We start from the raw sequence: 19,275 nt of genomic DNA on the forward strand, positions 1-19,275 counted from the left end.
CTGGGTATATGTTTGCTATTTAACAGAACACAGGAAGTCTCTCCAGTCCTGAATGTGCCTATAGGTAGGGTCAACCAACCTTCATGGATGGAAGTAGGGTGACTATACCAAAAGTAAGAGGACTATTAAATACTGCATCAAATGGACAAAGAATAGAATAAAAAACAGCTGACAATTTGTGCTGAAGACATTTTGCCCTTATAGAAATACCTAGAACAATTAAGACGGTTAAAAAAACAACAACAAAACACAAGGACTGATTTGGGCTAGGTGGCCTGTGTTTATATACTTGGATACTACATGACATTCGATTCAGATCAAAATTCAGATCTGACTCACATTTCTTTTTTTTTTAATTGATAGCATTTGTTTTTACATTCTCTACATTTCCAAATATATCTTTCCCCACCTCCCCAGACAGCATTCTTCTTTTTTTTATTTATTTATTATTTTTTTTTTAGTTCTCAACTTTTGTTTATACATGCTTTACAATTTCAGATTTTTCTCCCTCCCACCCCTCCCTCCCCCCTCCCCTAGACAGCAGGTAATCTGATATAGGTTATATCTATATATCTCTATACATATACATATAGATAGATAGATAGATATACACACACACACACATATATATACACTTAATAACATTAATCCTATTTCTGCATTAATCCTGTTACAAGAGAAAGAATCAGAGCAGTGATGCAAAACCTCAAAATAGAAAGAAAAAAAAAAACCAACAGCACCCAAAACAAAAGAAATAATATGGTTCAATCAGCATCTAAATTCCACAGTTCTTTCTTTCTTTTTTTTTCTTGGATTTGGAGATCCTCTTCTATCATGAGTTCCCTGGAACTCTTCTGTACCATTGCATTGGTGAGAAGGATATAGTCCATCACAGTAGGTCAACACTCAATGCTGATGATACTGTGTACAATGTTCTTCTGGTTCTGCTCATCTCACTCATCATCAGCTCACGCAAGACCCTCCAGGTTTCTCTGAACTCCTCCTGCTCATCGTTTCTTACAGCACAATAGTATTCCATTGTATTCATATACCACAACTTGTCCAGCCATTCCCCAATGGATGGGCACCCCCTCAACTTCCAAAGCATTCTTCTTAATAAAGAATAAAAGAGAGAAAAGAACCAACACATCAACCAAGATTGCTAGCATATGCCATGTTCTGCACCCACAACCCCCCACCTCTCTAAAGAGGGAGGGAAGCACACTTTATCATCTCTTAATTGGGATCAAGCTTGGTCATTCAAATGACACATTATTCAATTTCAGCTTTGTTGTTGTTGTTTTTTTTAAATCTCCATTTACATTATTTTGGTCACCAGTTCTCTGTTTCCTCTGGGAAAGAGAAAGCCTTTGCAGAAGTAAATAGCTGCCCCTCCCAGACTTGTGTTATTTCTCAACCCAAAGGAGATCTGACACATTCCAATGAAGAATCTAATTCTGTTTTCCTCAACTGCAGGAAAAGGAGAAGAGGGAGCCAGTGGAGAATATAAGAATTTCCCTAATAAACTGAAGCTACAGCAGCATTTCTAAGTGCTAAGCCTGTGCCTGTCAGCTTTCACAATATACCCACACAACAGGAAGCACATTTAGGTTCAGACATCAAAGGGTATAGAGCTTCCCAAACTTTAAATGATGCCTGTGAATCGTCAGTTCACAGCTTTATGAAATGCCCCCTCCCTTCTTAGTTTGCATTAGTTTGCATTAGGATGGGTCAGTCAGCTTGCAATTTCCCTAGTGAATCACCACTCAAAGCCGTCAAGATAGTGTATCAAATTGATTGCAAGCCCAGACAAGCACCCAGACTCAGCCAGGCTGAGACAATCTATAATCAGATTTTAAAATTAAAACTGCACACACAAAAAAAGAAAAATATTAGCATTCACATGAAATGGGTTTCTACTCTCTCTTCGGTTTCCTCTTATTGTCCTTTCTGACCCCCATCTTGGGCTTGATTGATTAATACGAATGTTCAGAAAGGCTTGAATGGGAAGCAAAATCCCCCTCTTCTTGAGAGACTGAGAGAGATGGAGAAGAACAGAGAGATAATTAACCTTTCTTATCAAAGTATGCACACCCTCAAATAAGCAGGACAGAAAATGTAGTGGTTTCATTAAGATCTCTCAGGGACACCCTTGCCATCCCTAGGAAACTGCAAACGAGTTAAGGGGTCTTCACTAGGAAGGCCTAGCTCTTCATTTTTACAACTCTGCTTTTCTCTCTTGTTTGCACTTCAGAAAGAGGCAGTTTTTATCTGTCTCATTCCTGCAGTGAAAACCCTAGTTTATAATGTGTTTCAATAAGCTATTAAAATTTTCAATCATGAAGGTTTTCTTTTTCCATTGTCTTTTTTTCTCTCTTCCAAATCTCACTTGATGCAGAGATGCACTGTGACATTGGTGATAGCAGCAAATATTGATCTGTTTCTTCACGAGTCTATTAAAAAACCCTGTTTGACTCCTAAGCTGCTGGAAGGCAGCGACTGGCATCAGAACGCTCTGCTGGCTTGTTTGGATAACCACCTATCTGCATTTCTGGAGGACAAGCCTGGCCTTTGGCACTTTCTCCTACCTCTGATGATGCATGTTTTCTTAAATGTCCTTCCTATCACAAGAAAACACTTCAATCAGCAACACCAGGGTGCTTGACTTCATCGTTTCAACGTATTTGACACGAGGTATTAGCTACCACACAGAAAAAATTCAATGCGATCCCAAACCAGGGGAGAACAAGCAACCAAACAAATCTGAGGAAGATGGTATCCCCTGTTCACCAGGGGGCTACTTAAACAAAGAATAAGTAAATTTTCCATTTTTCCTCATCCATTCAGTCTCGGGTCTTTCCTCAGGCCCCTAACTAACAAGAGTTGATTTAATCAGTGCAAGTTGTAGGTGACATTTGGGTTTATTATGCGTCATGGGAATCTATCCACATAGAGCTGCTCAATTTACAATATTACCAAACAGCCTTGACATTGTAATGGGCTGACATTTGAGACAAGATTAAGACCCCAGGGTGGGGGGTTGGGGTTCATTGTCAGACCTCAATAATCAGGCTGCCGTATTCCTATAATGTCCTTAGATTTACTATTGCAGAAAATATGTTGAGGGAAGCCTTGTCATCATGAGTTTATTTTGCAACACTAACTTGCCTTTTGAATAGGCCTATTCTGGACCAGAAGATCATAGATTTAAAGTGGCAGGGGACATTAGGAAGCATTTTAAAAATGAGGAAACTGAGGCCCAGAGAGGGGAGGCATCTGACTTCAGATCCTGTGAGCGCCCCTTTAGGGCCACTTCTCGATCTACATCGTGCTTGTAAAATCAATGGGAATTCTCAACCCTAAGTGTTGCTCCTTTGTGATCGATGATCCTGACATTCCTCTCTCCAGCCTCAGCTCTCTATCATTCCACCACGCCAGCCTCTGCCTCTTCTCATCATCCCAAAGATGTCCCGTCACTCCAGAGCCGGCTTGGCGCCGCCTCCCCTCCCCAGCCGGACTTACTAATTAATTTCACCACGTGCTCTCCTCTCCTTTCCACCCCTTCACCGCTGGTCCCATGGCGGAGGAAAAGGACAGGCAGAGAAATGAAGAGCAGGCTGCTGGGGATCACAGAGCTGCTAAGAGCCCGAGACTGCCCCTCTCACCGAGTCACCGCCCTCCTAGGGGTCTCCCAGCCTCCAGTCTGGCCTTCTGTTCACCCTCCTCACGCTGCTCATCACTTTCCTTAAGCACAGCTCGGACCAGGTCATCCCCCTCGGGGGGCTTCCGATGGCCCAGTCCTCTGCCCCAAACTATCGGCCTCGTGGGACACTGGGGAGGGGGCGAGGCGGAGGCTCCAGGGGCTCCCACCTTCCATCAGCAGGAAGGGTGATGCCCACGGACTGCGGGGCAGAAGTGGGCGAGGGCAGGAGACCCTCGGGGATCCGCCAGAGGCAGAGTTAAAGCAGACGAAGAGAATAAAAATCATATCAAAAAGGCCTGGCCTACCCAAGTTACCAGCAGCTAAATGACTGGCCCTGGGTTCGAATCCTGCCACTAGCCCCAGGGGGCTAGTGACAGAAAGGCCAAAGATGGAGGAACATTGCGATAGGGCAGCCCCCCCCCAATCCGGGCTCTGACACCTGAGCCCCGGTCGCGGTTACACTAAGGGGGGGTGGGGCTGGCTAATGGGAGCCCCTCCCTGGCGGCCTCCTTGCAGGCACTTAATAAAGGCTTGCTGGAAGGGGGAGGAGCGAGCCCTTAAGGACCCCCTGATCTAATGGGGGAGACGCGGCCTCCCCGGAGGGAGGGACAGGCCATCCCTCTTTGGGAAGGGGAGAAGGCACCCTTCCTTAGAGCGAGGCTAACACCCCCATCGCGGAGCCCCCACCTGCACTTTTTACAGATAGGGAAACTGAGGCCCAGAGTGTCCCCCTTCCCCACTCTCCTGGGGTTGGAGCAGGCTCCTCCCCGAGGCGGCTCAGCCCCTCTCCCGCGCCCTGGGCCCCCCAGGGGCTCCCCAAGACTAAGAGACCCAGTTACCTGACCAAGCACCGGAGTCGCTACCGTTGGCGGCACGTTCCCGCCCAAATTCAAACAGATGCCGGTCAAGCCCAGGGCGCCTCGCCATCCTCCAATCAGAAAGGAGCATGGAGGCTGAGGCCCGCCCACCTCTCCCCATGTCCTCTACGTCATCTCGGACATCCCCCAGGAGGAGCGCTCACTCTGCCCCTCCGCAGCTCCGGGAGGGGCGTGGCTTCGTACAAGCCCCACCCCCTCTTCTCAGCTCCATCCCTAGGAGTCCGAAGGCTTCAGCCCTCCAGGAGCACGTGCTGTCCACCGCGGGCTTTGCCCACGTGGAGGCCCAGGCCCCTGGACTCATGTTCCAGTCGGAGGGGCGCTGGCGCCCTGGCGTCCACCTGGGATGAATGCTCACTATCGAAAACACTTAATCAACAAGGGAACCCTGGGGATTCAAGGCAAAAATAATCCCCCGAACACAAGAACCCCAAGATCTAACTGGAGGACAGGCCTCCCTAATTTGGAACTTGGAAGATCCGTACAGAAAGGTGGCCTTAGAGGGAAAGGCATCTCAGCAACTGGAGGGGCAAGACAAGGCCTCCACAGAGGGTGGGGACTAAGCTGGGCCTCCCTCTGGACTCTCACTGGACTCTGAAAAGAGAGGGGTCAGGGGTGCACCAGATGACCTTTAAAACTCCCTTCCAGCCCGGGATAGTCGATCCTGTGATTGACTGCCTGTGTGATCTTGGACAGGGACTGCTTCTCCCTGGGCCTCAGTCTCTTCCCCTCCCCCCCACCCCGGCCAAAATATGAGGGGATAAGCCTAGATGGCCTCAGGGTCCCTTCCAATCTAAGCCCATAATTCTATGGCCCGACCTGTGATTGGCAGTCTCTGTTTGAGGACCTCCAGTGATGGGTCCCCCACCTGTCTATGGAGAGATGTGAAGGGACCTGCCAGCCCTAAGGATCTGTGATTCTATGGAGTGTGGCTAGAGAGAGGAGAAAGGGGGAGAGAGAGAAAACTGATAAAAGGAAGAAAGTCCCATCCGGTGGGAGGAGTGGGGAGCCACCAGTAGTGACCTCAAGGGGCCAACAAGGGATGACCATGCCCTTGATTGTCCGTGTATCTATTGGCATCTCTGGTCTCAAATCCCACCATATCAAATTTGAGGAAAGTCAGAGATTAGGGAGCCCATCAATATTTTTTTTTGGTGGGGCAATGAGGGTTAAGTGACTTGCCCAGGGTCACACGGCTAGTGTCAAGTGGCTTGAGGCTGGATTTGAACTCAGGTCCTCCTGAGTCCAAGGCCAGTGCTTTATCCACTGCACCACCTAGCTGCCCCCATCAATATTTTTAAGACAGGCAACTGTCATCTCTCACAAGGTAGATCCGTTGTTGTGGTGGTTGTTCGTCCTTCCTTCTGGAAAAGGACCATGACATCGGGAGGTGATGATTTGTAAGTGAATTGGATTTAAGTGAGGCAGGCTGTGCAAAGTCACCAGCCTCTCTCTCTCTCTCCTCCAGAATCGTCAGAGTCCAGTGGCAAGACCGGTCAGGACAACTGTTGATGGCCCTGGATGCAGTGGGAGACCTTGACCTTTCTAAGCTAAGGTCTTTTCCCAGATGTCGGTTTATCTGAGGCAACACCCATTCAGTGATTAAAGGCTAGGTAAGAATTGAGGCAATTTTTTTTTCGTTTGCCTTCTCACCAGAATCAGTCTGAGAGGGGAAGACCGTCAGAGTTCCTGGTCAGAACCAACAAAAATAACAAGAAGTGGAGGGATGGGAAAGGGTTGTGAGAGAGACCTTTTAAAGGCATGTTCCAAGTATAGGGGATTCGCTTTGTTCTGCTTGGCCCCAAAGGGTGACAGTCAGAAGCAACAGAGGGAAGTCGTGCAATAAGAACTGCCCCAAAGTGGACCAAGCCGCTCGTCTGGGCAGTGAGTCCCGCTCTCAAGTGGAGGCTGAATCTTCACTCACCATGTATGTTGTCGGGGGCTGGGGCATCCTTTGTCACTGTGGGCTAGCCTAGATGCCCCTTGGGTCTCTTCCAACTCTGAGGTTTTCTGTTTTTACGCCTTCTTGCACCCCCACAATTTACAACTGCCTAGCTCAGCACCTGACCTTGGTGCTGAGCAAACCTCAAGTCAGAGGGAAGTCTGATAAGGGAGGAGGGAGAGACATCTGCAGCAGAGAAGGCCACTTGGAGACATTTCTTCCCTTTGGTCTCCGTTCCTGTTCTTATATTAGCATCTGCCAGGTCTTCACTGACAACCCCAGAATGCCCTTGCAGATTGGTTTTCCCACTTCACAGGTGCCCAGATAATAAATCCAGCTACCCGGGCAAATAGTAGTTCCCAGTGTGGCCCCCGGGGATAGGACTGAAGCCCCCTACTCCTAGGTCAGAGAAGAAGGAGCTGAGATCTGGGACCGGGGCTAGGGCTGTCATGTGGTGAGGAACACTGTCCCAGCCTCCTTCCCCTCTTCCTCCATCACTAGTCCTGGGAGCATGGAACTCTAACCCCACCTGTCTCCTGGCACCAGCATTGTGGGAGGCTGTCTCCACTCTGCTGTATCTGCCCTCTTACCCACTATCAACAGACCACCTAGGACTAGCATGTCATCACTTATTTTAGGTGGGAGGAGTATTTTGATTGACCTACTCATTCCCCCCCACCCCTTCCTTAACCCTATGTCTCTAATCTCCCTCAGTCACACAGGGAGATGATCACACTCCTCACTTCACTGTCGCCCAAAATCCTTTGTCCTCCATTTGCTTCACATATATTTTGTGTCAACAGATCTGTGTGCATGTTGTTTCTCCGAAAATACGATCTAAATTCTTTGAGGAGAACTTCATTTTCATCAGTGTCCCCAATGCCTGGAATGTAACAGGTGCTTAATAAATGCTTGATCAATCCAGACCTCTGGACTCCCTCTGATGACCACAGCCTCCCAGTCTCTCTGCCTCAGCCCTTCCAAGCCTATTCTTCACAAGTGTGGCCTTTTGGCTGTTTGCCACATTTCCCACCTTGGCATAGGTTACCCCAAAGAATGTCCTTCCTCCTCACTCTTACCTCCTTCAAAACTCTCCTTAAACACCTTCCTAATGCATAAAGGTCTTACTGATTCCGCCCCCTCCACATACCACAGAGTTTGTTGTTGAGTTATTTTCAGTCATGACCAACTCTTTGTGACCCCATTTGGGGTCTTCTTGGCAGAAATACTAGACTGGTTTGTCATTTCTTTCTCCAGATTATCTTACTTATGAGGAAACTGAGGCAAACAGGGTGAAGTGAGTTGCCCAAGGTTACACAGCTAGTAAGTATCAGAGGTCGTATTTGAACTCAGGTCTTCCTGGCTCCAGCCCAGTGCTCCATCTTCTGTGCCCCCTAGCTGCCCCCCGCACAAAGCACCTTCCCCCCAAATAGATTCATGTTCTCTTTCCCGACTGAATGTAAGCCCCCTGAGAACAAGACCTATTTCATTTTTTGACTTTGTATCCCTAGTGCCTAGCACAGGGCTGGCATTTACTGTGTTTAGTAAGTGCTTATTGATTGAATGGCTGATCGATTGATTAATTGGTTCATTAATTGATTGATTTCCAACCACTCCCATTCTTCCCTGTTCTTCCAGTCCAGACCTTTGCTCAGACCTCACTTCCCTACCTTCACAGCTCTGACCTCTAGTTAACCAGTATCTTCCACATATTATCAGTGACCTTGGGACCCCCTTGCCCGACCCAGGTTTACTCTTCCCCTTCACATTTTCCATTCTGTCTTGCATCATGCTGAAGGGAACTGGAGGGAGTCCATATGCATGTTATGTAATCTCATCTAGGCTTTCCCTGTCTTGCAGGAATCCTTTTCTCTTGCCCTGACTGACCTTCACGCTCCCCACAGCGATTATTCCAAGCTTTCTCTTCTCCCCTCACACCTCCCTCACCCCCTTCACGCTCCTTCTCGGGAGAAGAACCTTGCTTCCTATTTGACCAAGCCAATCAATCGAGGTCCTCTTGTGAGGTCATTTTTCTCCCTCTTCCCAACTTTAAATTCTAGCCTCTCCTTCGTTCTTTGTTGACCTTTCACCAGCCAAGGTCAATTCTTCTTATGCCCTTGTTCCCATTTCCTCAGAGAGCAGGGTTTCTTCAACTTTTCCTGTGTGCTGGGCTCCTTGGGCACTTTGGTGACACCTAGAGACCCTTCTCGAAAGAATGTTTTTCCATGTGTAACGTGGTGGCTCTGGTCTTATTCTCTCAGAACCTGTTACACCTCCCTTCCCACAGAGTTCTGCAGAACCCTGAAGAGTTTGGGAAGTCTAGTAAAATAAAATACATAGGATTATTTTTAAATGATCATCGTACATGTATAACATATATCTGATTGCTTACCACCTCAGGGAATAGGGAAGGGAGGGAGGGAATGAGGCATAAAAATTGGAACCCAAAACCATAAAAAAATTCATTACTTTAAATACATGAATGAATAAGAATTTATTTTTAAAAGCAATTCTATTAAATTATATAAAATTGAATTATCAAAATATTAGCTGAATTAAAATAAATTTAAATTAATTTATCAAAAATAATTTTAAAAAACAAATGCATGTATCCCCTGAAATCTGTGCAATGACCTTTCTGTGGACCCCTGTCTTAGACTTAGTCCCTCCAATGAAAGGGTCCCTGAGGCTCCTGGAAACCAATGATCCCTCTCCTCCATCTTCAATCTCTCCTTAACTAATGGCTCTTCTCATCACCCAGGTCCCATCCAACCTTAAAAAATCCTCCCGTGACCCTGGAGTTCCCACAAACTGTCGATCTATATCTTTGCTCCATTTCAGACAAATTTCTAGAGAAAGACTGAGGGCTTGTAGCATCCTCTCCTAGGCCACACTCTCACTTCTCAGTCCCTCCAGTCTGCCTTCTGCCCTACCTCCACGGCTCCCTCCGGGATTAACCAGCCATCTCTAAAGCATTAAATCCAGTGGCTCTTAGTCCCCATCTTCCTGGGCCCTTCTACAGCCCTTGATGCCGATGGCTGCCCCCTCCCCCTACAGAGCACAGCGATTCCTCCCTTCCCTCATCACTCTCTGTCTCAGCCCTCCTCCTACCCTTCTCTGCTTCCTTCCCCTCCCCGACCCCTCCACCTCTTTCTCAGGAACTGTGAAGGGCCTGGCAAGCTACTGACTGAAGTTCCACTGAGAGTCTCTGCCTAGGCCAAGAGTCCCTTTCCTAACCAAAACTCCTTTTCCATCCACCCAGGTCAGCCCCATCCCTCTGGTGACCCTATCCCCACAACCCTACCCCATGTCCCCTAGAATTTTGTTCTGTTATAAACAAACTACTCTTGGATCACATCAGATCTGCGCTTAGCCCCCTCCCCGAGTTGTTTTGTGTTTGATGTTCTTCCCACGTGTTCAGGAGTAATCCCCTGGTGAATGTAAGCTCCCTGTGGGCAGGGGCTGTTTCTGTTTTTATCTTTGTGCAAAGTGGTGGCTCTGACCTTACTTTCAGGTCTCTCACATCTCCCTTCCCACAGAGTTCTGCAGAACCCTGAAGGGTTTGGCAAGTCTAGCTATCTACTATCCAGGGGGTACAGATTAGGGCTCACAATTTTAGCTCAGCCCCTATAGTCCAAAACCCAGGTGACCCAGCGTCCCCAGACCCATCCTCCTTAGGGCTTTGCTACTGGGTTGGCTACAACACCCAGCCTGGATTCCTGGATTCAGACAACTGTGGCTCAAGATCCTGGACCAGAACCAAAGCTCCATTCCGCCTGGCATGGGGTGGGGAGAAGCACTCTCTCCTCTGCTGGGTCATCTTCCACATCATGCTCTAATATCACGGGTGTCCCCCCAGCCCCGGCCCTCTGGATGAGCTCAGCAGTGTCCACAGCTTCATTTATCACCATTGTCCAAATGGTGGACTTGGAGTCTGAAGGCCAGGGTTCAAATCCTGTGTCTGCCACTTACTCCATGTGTGGAGTAAGTGTTTGGGCAGGCATTGAACTTCTCTGGCTTTCAGTTCCCTCATCCGTAAAATGAGGGGGTTGGTCATGACAACCTCCCCCTCTCCATCTATGGTCCCAAGACTCACAGATCTACACACTCAGGTCTTATCTCTCCTGACCTCTGATCCAACATCCCCAGATTTCTACTGGATCCCTACCTATGGATGTCCCATAGACATTTGCACACATCTGAAACAGACCTCATTATCTTCTCCCTCCTTATTTCTATCCAGGACACCTTCCCCGCCCCCCTCGCCCCGGCAACCCCCAAGTCTTCCTTGCCTCTTCTGTCTCTCTTACTCTGCCACACATCCAATCAAATGTCAAGTGTGGCCAAGTATTTCTTCTCAACATCTCTCACATCTGTCCCCTTATCTCCATTCACATAGCCATCATCCTGGTTCTTGGATCTGGTCTTCATCACTTATCACTCATACCGTCACCACCGTTTTCCCACTTCCTGTATCTCCCCTCCCTAATCTATCCTCAACACATTTACCAAAAATAAGCATCTGAAGGCACATCTGACCGTGATGTCACTTCCCCCCTCAAAAGCCTTACCCTGTTGACTTTGGGATAAAATAGAGTCTTTTCATCCCGACATTGAGAACCGTCACAGTCTGTCTCTAGCTTGTCCTTGCTGACTTATTTCACATTCGTCCCCTATCCATGCTCTACGTTAGAGCCATGTTGGCCCACTCGCTGCCCTCCAGCCCAAGCATTCTATATCTTCTTCTCTGCCCTTTCCTCACCCCATGTCTTCACACTGACTCCCCTGCCCCACCCCCAGCTCTGCCTGGAGTGGGTCTCCTCGTCACCGGTGCCTCTTGGGATCCCTATGCCCCTGCAGATATAGCTTAGGAGACATTTGCTCTCTGAAGCCTTCCTTTATCCCCTTGTTTGCTAATGCTGCCCGCTTTCTCATTATAATGCAACAACAACAACGACAATAATAATAGCTAACATTTTTCTAGCACTTTACCCATATTATTTCATTTGCTCCTCACAATAACCTTGTGACATAGGCAGGTACTATTGTTGTTATAATTACAATATTATTATGATGTTGTTACTATCTTACTGATGAAGAAATTGAGAAGTGAAGTGACTTGCCCAAGGTAACTTGCACAACTACTGAGCACCTGAGACAGGATTTGAACTCAGGTCTTCCTGCCTCCAAGTTGAACACGCTCTCCCTTCTGCCATCCAGCTTTCTTTAGGTAAGTTCCTTGAGGCCATGGACTATATCTTGTTTTTTGTCTTTGCATGCTCAGTACCTAACAAAGAACCTTGCACCTAGTAAAGATTTACTATGGATTTCTTTGAAAAATCATACTGGCCTGATTTTTTTTTTTTTTGGTGAGGCAATTGGGGTTAAGTGACTTGCCCAGGGTCACACAGCTAGTAAGTGTTAAGTGTCTGAGGCCAGATTTGAACTCAGGTCTTCCTGACTCCAGGGCTGGTGCTCTGTCCACTGTGCCACCTAGCTGCCCCATGGCCTGATTGAGGAACAAGAAAGGAGGAGGCTGGGCTGCACTGAGCACAGAGAGGGCAATGTGTCAAAATCTCTCTGGGTTTTCTGTTTGTTTGTTTGGGTCTCATCTGTTTCAGAGAAGTCTTCCTCTTGCCTAGCCACCATCTCCATCCTCCCAACCCCACCCTTTTCTGGGATCTTTTGTGTTCCCTTTGGCTGGGGTCTCCACTGCCTCCCCGCCTGTAGTACCCCCACACCCCAACCTTCTTGGACTCCATGAGCTACCCCGTTGTGAAGATGCTAGGACCCCATCCCTACCCCAGATAGAACAGGATGAGTGATGGAGAACTGGGTATGCTAAGTCTAAGGACAAACTCTCCATAGGATCAGCACTGGGGGCATTTGGAATCTGCACACTTGGGTTCAAATCCTGTCTCAATAACTTGTTTTCTGTCCAATGTTGGACAAGTAAGTTCCCCCTCTGGGCCTCTATAAAATGAGGAGGCTAGATTCAATGGCATCCGAGGTCCCTTCCAGCTCTGACTCTCTGAGCCTTTGTTCTATTCTTGCCTGCTCACCCTCTGGCCCAAAAACCATCAAACCCGAGGTTCTGGCTGCCTTGCTGGCGGACCCTTCATTACCTCTGCTCCTGGCCTGGCTGTCTCATGTTAGGCTTCAGGCCTTCCGTGTTCGAGTTATAACATGCTGTCATAGAGGGCTCTTTCTTTGTGCATCGTTGGCCTGCCTGACCTCTTTTGTGACAGCCTCCTTCAAGTACCCCAGCTGCAATGGCAGACAGGGACAGAGAGGAAGGTTCTGAAAGAGAGAGCTGCATGAGCGTTACAAAGTCTTGGAGGCAAGCAGGAAGGGTGGTGAATAGGCCAGTGATGAGGGAGCCTTGGAAGCCCCTGAAAAGCCTTCAGATCACACAGAATGTCAGCTCCGGGAGAGGAAGAGAGAAAAGCACTGGCTCTGAAATTAGGAGACATGATTCAGACCTGAGCTCTTCTCCTTAACGAGATGTGTGACCTTGGGTAAGTGACCCGACCTCTCTGGGCTTCAGCCTCACTCCTCTGCAAAAAAGAAGGGAGCTTCCCCAAATCCTTTCTGGCTCTAATGCTTATCATCCTTTGAGATCCCCACTTGTTAGCTGGGGAAACCCAGAGAGGTCTAGTGACTTACCCCAGGTCACCCACCGCTTGCAATCGTTACCAGGGAAACTGAGACCAGAACCCACAGCTTTCCCTTCCTGGGCTTTTCACTGTACCCTGCTATCTTTTGTAAGACATGCAATGTGGGGTCTGGTAAATGGGAGGAGAAACTTTTTCCCGCAAGTTAATTTTTTTCAGGGACAAGATTTTCTTCCGTGGGCTAAATGCCCCCTACTCCAGTCTTCAGTTGTCCTTCATGCGTCAGTCTCTGGCCTCCCTCATAGTCCTGGTGGCTCTCCCAACTGTACAATATCCTTCCTACAGGCTGGCCCCCAGCCTGAACATAATACTTCAGGTGGGTTCTGAGCAGGGTAGAAAACAAAAAGGACTGTCACCTCCTTAACCCTCTTCCTCTCCCACCTCAATCTAGACTTTCATTTGTTTTTCAGCCTCCATATTGAGCATTCATTTCTTGTCTTACCCTGTGTTAGAAGTGAAGTGGATTTTTAAAAATTTACATTTGTCTCAATTAGATCTCATCTTATTCATTTTATCCTGTTGAGATTCTTTTGGGGGAGGATCCTGATTTTTCATTTGGACACATGACTATCTGTCCTAGTTTTGGGTGACCATCTCTTGAGGAAAACACGGTTATGAAGGGAAGCTTCATGTTTAAGGAAAACGCTGTAACCCAGCAAAAAAAGGGGGAGGCAGGGGCTCATTTGAACCACGTTACAGTTCAACATTGGCAGCAAGGAAACCAAACCACATAAACTGAGACGCACACCCAGCTCCCTGAAGCATCGAGCCGGCGAGTTCCTGTGTGGTTAGCATGCTGATTGCCTGGCTGACGGGCGGTACTCCAGGGGAGGGGGGACGTGTGCACACATGGGTGTTTGGGGGAGGGGGGGTGAGCCTGGGCCCCGCCGTGCTCATCAATGGGGGTGCACACTCACCAGCCAGCTTTCAGTTAGTGCTCAGCTCTGAGGAGAGCAAGGGGACATGGAGCCCTAAAATACAGGGCCTGGGGATATTGGATGTCATTCTCTTCCTCCCTGCAAAGGTGGACCACAGGAAGCGAGCCAGGAAGTAGAGTCAGCTTCAGCTCCCCAGAAAAGGTATGTTATCACAGATACATTAGTGAGCCGTGTCATTATTATTTCATTGGGCTACCTTGACCTTGCTCTGCTTAGACTCAGGGAACAGGACCAAGAACAGTGAGTGAAAGTTACAGGAAGGCAGCTTGAGGCTTGGTGTCAGGGGAAACCTTCCTAACACTTAGAATTGTCCAAAAGTGGAATGTGCTGCCTCAGGAGGTAGTGGGTTTCTCATCCTTTCAGGTATACAAGTTGAGGGTGCTGGAGTACTTGTCATAGGTGCCAATCAAGATTTCTCTCACAGTAGAAAGCTACGAAGGTCTATTCTAACCCTGAAATTTGGTGATTCTTGGACTGGCCCATCTGACAGCATTCGATCTTCTGTAACTCTCCTGCCTTCTGTACAAGTCACCCTTCATTAAAATGAACCCCAAGGGGTAGTTTAGATTCTTCTGTCTTCCCAAACTCCAGTCATACCCACCTTATTCCTTCAGCCTGGCAGGCCACTGGGCTCTGCAGAGACTTCTTTTACTGGCATGATCTTTATTGGAAGATGATGTCTAAGCAAGGTTTCCTTCTGAAAGATCATGGAACAGGGAGCCCCTGCAATTGGTGCCACAAGCCTGGCTTTTTAGTTGAGCTTTCCTTGGGCCAGTTGCTTCACCTCCATGTTCTCGTCTATAAAATGGGGAAATGAGGATTCCACCACCCATCCCACAGAATCATTGTAGGCTGCAAATGAGATAGTGTCTCTAAGATGCATCGTAAATAAAACGGCACTTAAATGCCAGCTGTTATTATCTAATGGGATGCACATCCATGCTCCAAAGTACCATTGGAATCTGGGGTGAAAATTAGCCTGGGTCTCTGGGTACGTCTGATATAGTGTAAGGAGCAGCCTCATTATCTTCTCTCTGTGCACCCCATTACAGAGGTTGCAACAGCGTTAAGAACACTGGCTTTCCAGTCAGGAGACCCAGGTTCAAATCCCCTCTTTCATGCTTCCTACCTGCATGACCCATCTCACTGGGCCTATTAAATGAAGTAGATTAGGTGACCTCCAAGATTCCTTCTAGACCACATAGTAGTGGGTAAGTCACTTTCCCTCTCTCTAGGTCCCAATCTCCCCATTTGTAAAATGATGAAGTTGAATTAGATACCCTCTAAAATTCCTTCTTGTTCTATATCTAGAAACCTCTGACTTGGAGGGGCAGAACATGGAAAATTCATTCCTGCCCTCCCCACCCCAGACAGAATTTAGTCCAACAGTGGGAAGGCAGAGGACCTTTGCATCCCCAAGGCCTAGAACAGTGCCTGGCTTAGAGTGGGCACTTAATAAATGTTTGTTGGTCTGGATTAAATTGAACCCAAGTACTTGAAAATATGTCAGATGGAGGAAAGGTTGAATTTATATTAGATTTCTTCTGCTTAGTCCTATAAGGCAGAGCTAGGAACAATGCGAGTAGGGAGGGGGAAGTTATAGAAAGGTAAATCTAGACTGGGTGTCAGGGGAGATTCCCTAACAATTGGAGCTGTCCAAATGGGGGGTGGGATGCCTTAGGAAGTTGCTGTTAGAAGTCTTGAAGCACAAGACCAGTGGCCACTTGTCAGCTGGAAGCCCACTTGTAGGAGGGCTGTGGAAGAGCCTCCCAATTTTGAAATTCGGCCAGCCTGTGATCTAGGTTTGGGTCCTGCCCCTGCTGCCACTATCCCATGTGACCAAGTCACACAAGTCACTTTATCTCTTCATTTCTTTATCTATAAAATAACAGAGTTGGACCAGATGACCTCCAACGTTCTTCCAGGCTCCAAATCTATCGATATCATTGCCATTTTGTCATGGTCTCCGATGTCTCTTTTGTTTAGATGTCTGTTGCTTGTTTCATATTCCCCCCAGTAAAAAGTAAGATCCCTGAAGTCAGAATTATTTTCCTTGTTTTTTTTTTGTCTCTGTATCCCCATTGCCTAGCCCAGCATCTTGCAAATAATAAGTGCTTAATAAATAAACAAATGCTTGTTGAATTTGGATTAAGAAGGATCCCAGTTTTTAGTCCTTGCCTGCTAGGTGAGGGAGTTAGATAAGGAGATCTCAAAGATTCTTTACATCTCTGATACCTATGAGTCGGAAACATTTCAGCTGAAATCAAATAATGCTCATGTTCAGGAGACTCTAAGAGCAAGGTTATCTTCCCAGATCTCAGCTTAGGATCATAGGACACTAGTAGCTTGAAAGTTGGCAGGAACCTCAGAAGTCCATCATATCCAACACCTTTTTTTTTTTTTAAACTGCCGAGGAAAGCTGAGGCCCAGGAAGGTAGAGGAACTTACCCAAGGTTACTGAGGAAATAAAACTCAGAGAGGTGTTTTAAACAAAGGCCTTCTCCTTCCCCTTGCCTTTTAAGTTTTCTATGTGTCAGTGTGCAAGCCTGTGCTAAAGTTAACACCATTTCTCCAGGCCAGCCCAGCTTGGGAAAACAAGCTGAGGAAATGAGCACTTTTCATTCTCCTTGTTCCCTGTCTTTCTGATAAGTGGCTTTGAATAAATGTCCTGAAATCGACACTGACTTTCTAGACAAATTCTGCTTGCACATTTGACGTTAGGCCCTTTGTGACCAGATCATGAAAGTAAGCGTAGATGAAGGAATGTGCACCCAGAAGTAAAATCCGAAGACAGTATCAGCACAATGTAATGGGGACCAACCTGCGTTTGGAGACCAAAGAGATGGGTTCAACTGCTGTCTCTGCCCCTTATCTATGTGACCTTAGCTGAATGACTTAACCTCATGAGACCCAGAGTCTTCCTCTTGACATCTTTAGATGAGATGGCTTCTAAAGTCTCTTCCTGCTCTAGATCTGTGATACTATAGTCATAAATGAATTAATTTTTCTAGGCTTTAGTTTCCCCATCTGTAAAATGGTAGGGAAACTGAGATAGCCTCGTAGGTGACTTGCACCTCTAAATCTATGATAGTAGGTTACATTTTAAGCCTAGCCATGTGGAAGACTAAGGAGAATTTAGACAAACTGTGGCAAAAGGCCCTGAAAGTCCCTATCGTCCCCCTAACTGTTTGGGCTCAAATATACTTTCTGTGTGATGCAGCCCTTCTGTGCCTAGGTTTCATCACCTGCTGGATGAGAGGGTTGGACTGTATGACCTCTAACCTTTCCAGCTCTAGGTCAATATTGCTTAAATGTCTTCCACACCTACCCGAATGGAAGACAGGAGCAGACTTAGGTGAGCTGTGTCAAAAGGCCCCCAAAGTCAGTGTCACTCCCTGCTACTCACTGGCTGTGTGACCTTGAGCGAATTGCTTAACCTCTCTGCCTCAGTTTGTTCCTCTGTAAAACAAAGCCTCTAGGGCTCCTTCGGGCTTAAGATCTATGACTCTGTCCTCAGATAGGCTGAAGGGATAGGGACTCTCTGGAGACAGAAGAGGAGACGAGATTATCACACGTGCTCCGGTTCCCCCAGGACAGCAATCTCTGGCCTCACAGAAACCTTTTTTTTTTTCTTTTTGCGGGGCAATGAGGGTTAAGTGACTTGCCCAGGGTCACACAGCTAGTAAGTGTCAAGTGGCTGAGGCCAGATTTGAACTCAGGAACTCCTGAATCCAGGGCCGGTGTTTTATTCACTGCGCCACCTAGCCACCCCCTCACAGAAGCCTTTTAATCCTTTACACTTTTATGTTCCTTGGATGTCAGCCACTCATGGTTCTCTGGTTAGTATCTGCCTCGGGACCATGAAGGGGCAGGGAGGCGAGTACACTTCATGGAAGTCCACCTCCATTCTAAACAGCCCCAATATGGCAGCTAGTCAAACCCTTTCTCTTTAGTGATAAGGGAAGAGTGCCTACCATGTGCCAGGCACTATGCTAAGCCATTAGTATTCCCATTTCACAGTTGAGGAAACTGAGGTGAAATAACTTGCCCAGGTCACACAGCTTATTAGCATCTGTGGCCAGATTTGAACTCTGGTCTTCCTGATTCCAGGTCCGGGGCTCTATCCACTGAACCACCAAATAACTGTAAGGAAAACTGGGGCTCAGAGAGGTTATGCAACTTATGCAAAGTCACAAGGATTAAGTATCAGAGGTAGGTTTTGAATTCAGGTCCTGTACCTCCTGCCTATGGAACCATAGATTTCCCAAATGTATACACAAGATGGGGAGCCTCCCCTTCATATAAGAAATCAATCGGAGCAGCTAGGTGGTGGAGTAGATAAAACACTAGCCCTGGATTCAGGAGGACCTGAGTTCAAATCCAGCCTCAGATACTTGACACTAGCTGTGTGACCCTGGGCAAGTCATTGCCCTGCCAAAAAAATCCCAGAGATCAATCAGTCAATCAATAAGCATTTATAAGGAACCTTCTGTGTTTACATTTAGCAAGTCGCTTAAGCCCAATTGCCTCCCAAAAAAAGAAGAAGAAGAAAAAGCTTGCATTCAACTGCTGGGAGAGGGGACAGGAAGAAACAAGATAGACTTTACATAGATAAGTAAACACAAATTAAATACAAAATCAATCAACAAAGATTTATTAAACACCTACTGTATGCTAGGCACTAGGAAGTGGGAATACAAAGACAAAAGAGAGAAAGTCCCTGCCCGCTTACCAGAAAGACAACTTGTACTTCGGTGCTTACATAAGCATATATATATATATATATATATATATATATATATATATATACTTATATAAATAAGTGAAGTCTGGCATCATGGAAGGAGGACTGGACTTGGATTTGGAAGACCTGACCTCTCAGCCTTTCTGAGCATCAGCCTATGAAGGGAGGCGGTGGTACTTGTTTCATGGGGTTGCTGGGGGCAGAGAACTTTTTAATTGCTGCAGAAATGGGAGCCATGAGGAACATGATGGGGGAGGGAAAGGGCAGGAAAAGAATAACCATTTATATAGCACCTACTATGTGTTAGACCTGGGCAGCTGGGTGACGCAGTGGATAAAACCGGGCCTGGAAGACTCATCTTCCTGAGTTCAAATCTGGCCTCAGACACTTACAAGCTTT

The 19,275-nt window shown here is 47.1% G+C and overlaps 1 protein-coding gene across 1 annotated transcript in view; it reads left to right on the plus strand.

The window, feature by feature from the left end:
- Nucleotides 1-14,137: 14,137 nt before the first annotated feature.
- The window catches only part of GRAP2 (GRB2 related adaptor protein 2), a 93,093-nt gene continuing 87,955 nt past the window's right edge, over nucleotides 14,138-19,275 (plus strand). Inside the window, exon 1 of the mRNA XM_043968205.1 lies at nucleotides 14,138-14,273. The gene's annotated coding sequence lies outside the window, so the exon portion shown is untranslated. The remainder of the gene's footprint in view (nucleotides 14,274-19,275) is intronic.

Source organism: Dromiciops gliroides, chromosome 5 (genome assembly GCF_019393635.1).
Source record: "Dromiciops gliroides isolate mDroGli1 chromosome 5, mDroGli1.pri, whole genome shotgun sequence".
Classification (NCBI taxonomy): domain Eukaryota; kingdom Metazoa; phylum Chordata; class Mammalia; order Microbiotheria; family Microbiotheriidae; genus Dromiciops; species Dromiciops gliroides.